The sequence below is a fragment of the Solanum pennellii genome, chromosome 10 (assembly GCF_001406875.1).
Source record: "Solanum pennellii chromosome 10, SPENNV200".
Classification (NCBI taxonomy): Eukaryota; Viridiplantae; Streptophyta; class Magnoliopsida; order Solanales; family Solanaceae; genus Solanum; species Solanum pennellii.
In genome coordinates this window covers 7,117,346-7,123,491 of record NC_028646.1, presented here as the reverse complement: position 1 = coordinate 7,123,491, position 6,146 = coordinate 7,117,346, and the positions used below count along the sequence as shown (strand labels likewise).

General features: G+C 32.9%; 1 pseudogene; it reads right to left on the bottom strand.

Moving 5' to 3' along the window:
* Positions 1–5,350: 5,350 nt before the first annotated feature.
* LOC107032736 lies at positions 5,351–5,881 on the bottom strand (annotated as a pseudogene).
* Between the last annotated feature and the right edge of the window lie 265 nt (positions 5,882–6,146).

Genomic DNA, 6,146 nt, shown 5'->3' with positions numbered 1-6,146 from the left:
ATGTTGTATGCTCGATTAAGGAGTCAAAAGACATAGATGCTTTTTCACTTGAGGAATTGCAAAGCTCCTTGTTGGTGCATGAGCAAAAGATGAACTGAAGTTCAAATTTTGAGGAGCGGGCCTTGAAGGCTTCTACTTTTATTTCTTCCCATTCGAGAGGGAGGGGTAGAGGTAGAGGAAGAGGGAGAGGAGATCGAGGAAATTAATGGGGATGATGGCAACAAAGAGTGCAACAAGAATTTTAGAGTCAATAATAATGACTATGGGCAAAGGCAGAGGAAAAGATTTTCACAAGGTAGAATGTTATACTTGCCATATATTTGGCCATTATTGTTCTGAATGTCGTACTAGATTACCTAGTTATAAAGTAGAATAGTCAAATTTTGCTGAGAACAATGAAGGAGCAACCTTGTTAATGTCAGTCCACGACGAAAATGGGCCTGAGGAGCAAGGTCTTTGCTATGTGGATATTAGTTACAGTAACCACATGACTGAAAATAAGTCTTCCTTCTCTAATTTAAATGAAAGCTTCCATTCAACGGTTGGTTTTGGTGATCTCTCCCTTGTGAATATAATAGGGAATAGTAATGTCAATTTTAGAACCAAAAATGGGTGTGCGGAAAACATATCTAATGTGTTTTGAGTTCCTGCTTTAAAAAGTAATTTATTGAGTTCTGGTCAATTGTTAGAAAAAGGATATGTCATCACCCTTAGGAACGATTGTTGCGAGATTTCTAATTCTTCTAGAGTTATCGCTATTGTGAAAATGATTCATGACCGGTTGTTCCTTTGATGATTGAAATATTCAATCTTGTTTTATAGCGGAAGTGAGAGAACCTTCATGGTTGTGGCATTTTTGATATGGTAATCTAAATTTTGGTGGTTTGAAGATCCTTCACAAGAAGAATATGGTGACGGGACTTCCTGAAATTGTTGTTCCTTCTCAAGTATGTTGGAGTTAGTTCACTCAGACATTTGTAGGACGATAACACCAACCTCTAACGGAGGCAAAAGGTTTTTTTATTGCCTTTATTGATCATTATTCTCGAAGGACTTGGGTATATTTTTTCGCTCGAAAAATCAGAGGCTTTTAATGTATTTAAATAGTTCAAAGCTCATGTTGAGAATGAGACAGAGAAGACCATAAAAAGCCTTCGAACAGATCGTGGAGGCGAATATTGCTCAAAGGCATTTGAAGAATTTTGTAAGTCTTGTGGCATTCAAAAAAAAGCTCACAACATAATATATACCTCAACAAATGGTGTTTTGAAGAGAAAGGACAGAACCATTCTTGTCATGGTTCGAAGCTTGCTGGCTCAACGAAGAGTTCCGAAGTCATTTTGACCTGATGCAGCAAATTGGAGTATCCACATCTTAAATAGAAGTTCTACTTTGCTCTTTGAGATATCATACCAGAGAAGGCTTGGAGTGGAAGGAGACCGACTGTAGATCACTTCAAAAAATTTTGCTGCATTTCCTATGCACATGTCCCAGATGTAAAGAGAAAAAAACTTGATGATAAAGGCGTGAAGTGTGTCTTTGTTGGTCTTAGCAAGAAGTCCAAGGCGTACAATCTATTTAATCCTTTGACAAAAAAGATAGTGATTAGTAGAGATATTATTTTCGATGAAGACAATACTTGGAACTGGGATGAAAAGTTGTCTAGTCAAGTTCTATGTGATGATGAATCTGAAGATGTAGCTCCAAGGTCTGAAATTTTACCAACTGCTGCTACAACTGTTGAGGTTTTTCCACCTACAAAAGAACCTATCGAAGCTGTGAAAGTTGTTCCTCGTGTCAGAAGAAGACCTACATGGATGCATGATATCAGGTAGGGGCACACAAAGTCGAACCAAACCGCAAATCGAGTCAAGTTGGAAAAAAAACATACTAGTGGTTTGGTTTGACTTGATTTGTTGTTGGAAAAAAAATCCGACTATATTTGGGTTGGTTTGTTTTCAACTAAAAAAGACCAACCCGAGAGCAAACCAACATTATATATATATTGTAAAATTTTATTTGATAGTAAAAATACTTAATTTGATATGATTTTTAAATATCTCTTATACTTCTTTTTATTATAGTTTTTATCTTTTAATATAATTGTTTCTTGTTTGGACGTTAGAATTCTTAATGATCTAATAAAGATTATAGTTTACACCTGTTGGTAATTATAATAAAGTTTAAATAAAATCAAATTATTATTAATGCAAAAAGAAAATCAATTCAACACTAAGAATTACAATAATATTGAATATTTGTTTTTTTAGTTTTACATAGATTTAGAAAATTTATAAAATACATGATCTAATTTTACTTTCTTTTAATATTTAGTCATGTAACTAATGCTTACTAAAATTATTTTAGCATGATTTAGTACTTTAAATTACGATCAATTTCATTATTACTTAATAATTTGCAATATTTATTTTAAGCGATATTATTATTATTTTTTGGTTGGATATTTTAGTGTTATCAATCATATCATATTTTTTGTTATTTTCTTGAGAAATTACTTATATAGTTGCATTTGGTAGGACTAAAGAAATATTTGAAGTACAAGTAGATTATATGTTTGTATGAATACTTTATCGAAAGAACCCCAAAATCTGAAAAATCCGAAGAAACCAGAAAAAAACCGAAGTTGAAAACCCATTTTTATTGGTTTGGTTTGGTTTATATATTCAAAACCCGACACAAATGGTTTTGTTTGATATTTGAAAAACTCGAACCAACCAGGTCATGTATGCTTATATTTTGGAAAATGAAAAAAACGACACTTGGGAGCTTATCTATTTACCAAAAGGGCAAAGAACAATTGGAGTTAAATGGTTTTATAAAACCAAACTCAATATATATGAATGGTGAAGTTGAGAAGTACAAGGCGCGCTTGGTGACCAAAGGATATAAGAATGATTATGGTGTGGATTACAAAGAGGTGTTTGCTCCAGTAGTCAGACTTGACACCATCTAGCTGGTGGTGGCACTAGCAACGCTAAACAACTGCCAGTTGATCAATTGGACGTGAAATCAGCCTTCTTACATGGAGAATTGCAAGAACATGTATATGTTGATCAACCCCCTGGTTACATTAAGTATGGCTGCCAACATAAAGTTTACAAATTTAGAAAAACATTATACGGGATAAAACAAGCTCCACGAGCTTGATATACTTATTTGAATACTACAGGTTATAAAAAATGTCCTTATGAGCATACACTTTACACTAAAAATAAAGACGGAAAGCTTGTGATTGTGTGCTGACATGAAGATGATTTAATCTATACTGGAAATGATCATATATTGCTTAATAATTTTAAGCAATTGATGAGGACCGAGTTTGATATGTTGGATCTTGGCCTGATGCATTACTTTCTGTTGAAGTGAAGCAATCCTCTGGTGAAATTTTTATGTCACCACCCTAGCAGAAACGGGGCTGAAGCTTGAAAAAAATCCTACAGGAACAAGGATTGACAAAACATTCTACAAGCAGATTGTGGGATGCTTGATGCATTTGACAGTGACTAGACCCTATATAATGTACTTTATAAGTTTAATAACCAGGTACATCGAAAATCCAAGAGAAACTCACTTGCTGGCTGCTAAAAGAATTCGTAGGTGTTTACAAGGTATGAATGATCTTGGCATTATGTATAGAAAAGGAGGAAAATCATATTTAATTGGCTTCACAGATAGTGACTTTGCTGAAGATAAAGATAATAGGAAAAACACGTATGGTTATGTTTTTATGTTTGGATCAGGTGCTATTTCATGGTGTTCCAAGAAGCATCCAATTATTACGTTGTCAACAACAGAAGTAGAATTTGTGGTTGTGTGCGCCACTCAAGCAATCTGGTTGAAGAATATTCTAGCTGAACTATGTCTTCTTCCGCAAAAGACAACTCTTATTTACTGTGATAACGATTGAGCGATTAAGCTTTCCAAAAATCGAGTTTTGCACGGGAGGAGCAAACACATTGATGTGAAAGAGAGATCTCACAAGGGATAAGATCATTGATATTCTCTACGGCAAAAGTGAAGACCAAGCTGCTGATATTTTAACCAACCCTCTTAATCATGCAGCAGTAGTGAAGCTTCTTAATTACTAGGAAGCGGGAAGATTCTTAGTGTCTGTTAAGAGTCCTAGTATTCGTGGGTTTATGGGTTTTATGAGTAACAGAAAACTCTTAGTAAAACTCTTAGAGAGTTGTGCTGTAATAATTTTTCTTCTGTTGAAACAAAAAAAAGAAGTTATTCACATTGTTTCGTGCATGTGAATAAAAAAGTCTTTAATTAATCTATACTAGAATTCATAAAATGATATTGACTTCAATTTTCAAACAAATTCACTAGATTTCTTACTTTTTTCATCCACTGATTATTTAATGTAGCCAACAATCATTTCATCAGTTTTACATCCTTTAGGATGTAAATAACCCACTTACTACTTTATAAATGATTCATTTTTGGATATTAACATTTATTGAATCTCTATGCGATAGAAGCATAAAGTATTAAAATTTATTTTAAGGTGTGATTGTATTATGAATATGTAATGATCCTGTAGTAACCTCAAGTTATTTACGACTTTATAGGACAGACAGTTCGATCATCCGATCGTTCATTTGAGTTTTATGCGAATTTTTCTCGCTATAGAAGTTCTTAAGCGAAAGGGGTGATTTTAGTCAGCATTTGTAATTGAGGTATCAAATGCGATTTTTGTCGGTTCCATCAACTCCTAAGGCCAATTTGGGCTAGTGGCATGGTTCGTTTGGGCCTCGAGGCTTCCGATACAAATTTATGTCATTAGGTGTTTCAACTTTAATGTTTTGACCAAAGTTTGACTTCGGTCAATATCTTTTACCAGCATTCTTGTTAAATGTACTTGGATGAGTTTTGCACTACATTCCCTTTTTATGTTATCCAATAAAATATGAATTTAACTTGTTGGAACTTATAGACCTTTTTGAAATAAGACTTGAAGACTTTGAATTCTCCTTTAAATATTGATTTATTTCAAACTCTTTCGTCACAAAGAGTTTTAACCTTTTGTATTTTAGTAAGTTTTAGTCACATATATCTCTTTCTCCTCTATTTTTCATAAATTTTTTTTGATATAACGTGCTTAAAACATAGTTTTAGATAAATTGAGAGGTTCCTATATTCGTTTGTGGATTAATTCAAACATAGTTGGAGACAATGGGTAATCATTAATATAAATGTCTTCAATAAATATCATTGCAAACTGCAAAGTACAAGAATTAAATAGCATAATTGAAACAAAATAATAAATAACAAAATAAATTGAGGAAAGGACTTTGATAAGTAATATTATCCGAAGATAATTCATCTAGAAGACATTTGGTGTGATATTTGCATCATCTGATGGAATATGTGAGGAGGATGAAGCTCCATTTCTAGCTGCTCAAGTGTTCGTTCAATGTAAATTCACCAGAATTTAGCCATGCTTCCAACTTCATTACATCATGAACATTCAATCGATCTATGGACTCCCACCAACCTAGATCTCTAGCCTCATTCATTCGGTCTAATTTTTCATTTGCAATTTTAGAATATCATTAAATTGACTTACTTTTTTGCGTGCTTCTACAGCAACAAGGCAGTCACTTGAACTTAATTTTGCCATAGGATTTATAAAACGATTAATGACCACATTAGAGGTTGGACTACTAAAGGAATAAGGTATACCTTTCGGTGAAGACATAACAATTCCAAGATCTACATCACATTCTCTAACAAGTTCACAAGCTTTTTTTTATAAGCCAGAACGTCGTTTAGAGAATGTGGTGAATTGAGCAGATTCATTCTTTATTTTCGCCAATGAAGTTTTTTGGCGTCCTGCTGTCTTCTTATGCTCCATGTTAGAATATACTAAAATATACTATTAGTTAATTCTCTCTTAAAAATATGTCTACTAAAAAGAGGAAATATCATGCATATTTATATACAGAAATTTCACATTGGTCATTAAATTACTTGCCAAATATCCCAATAAAACCAATTTTTTTTATATTTAAAGTTATCAAGGAAAATTTATATTAATGTTATATTCCAAATTTGATTTTATAATAAGATAAATTAATCTAAAAGTTAATTTAAATAGGTGAGTTGGTGTTTAATATTCT